Source organism: Nannospalax galili, unplaced genomic scaffold, assembly GCF_000622305.1.
Source record: "Nannospalax galili isolate Female #2095 unplaced genomic scaffold, S.galili_v1.0 scaffold498, whole genome shotgun sequence".
Taxonomy (NCBI): domain Eukaryota; kingdom Metazoa; phylum Chordata; class Mammalia; order Rodentia; family Spalacidae; genus Nannospalax; species Nannospalax galili.
The window spans coordinates 2,206,836-2,207,106 of record NW_008342032.1 but is presented as its reverse complement, the minus strand read 5'-3'; the positions used below and the strand labels follow the sequence as shown (position 1 = coordinate 2,207,106).

The 271-nt window shown below is 35.1% G+C and overlaps 1 pseudogene; it reads left to right on the top strand.

The window, feature by feature from the left end:
* LOC103738060 overlaps positions 1-271 on the top strand; it is a 37,303-nt pseudogene that overhangs the window by 22,474 nt on the left and 14,558 nt on the right.

Sequence of the window (271 nt, the reverse complement as noted above, 5' to 3'; positions counted from 1 at the left end):
TTAACCTTTAAAAAAGATCTCCATTTCATTTTAGAACATATTGTTCCTTGCAGACAGACTCATTGTTTTTGCTACTAACACTGAGAAGTGGGCACTTGCATCTCTAATCTGTATGTGTCTGACTATTACTAGTCATAAACGGTTGTACTTGGATCCTTGGTGCCTGTATATGTCTATAAAGTCATTGGGCCGATTTCAATGGTAATGTTTATCACCTCTACTAATTAACATGATGTAAATTTCCATGCTTCCTCCTCAAATATAGTATCAT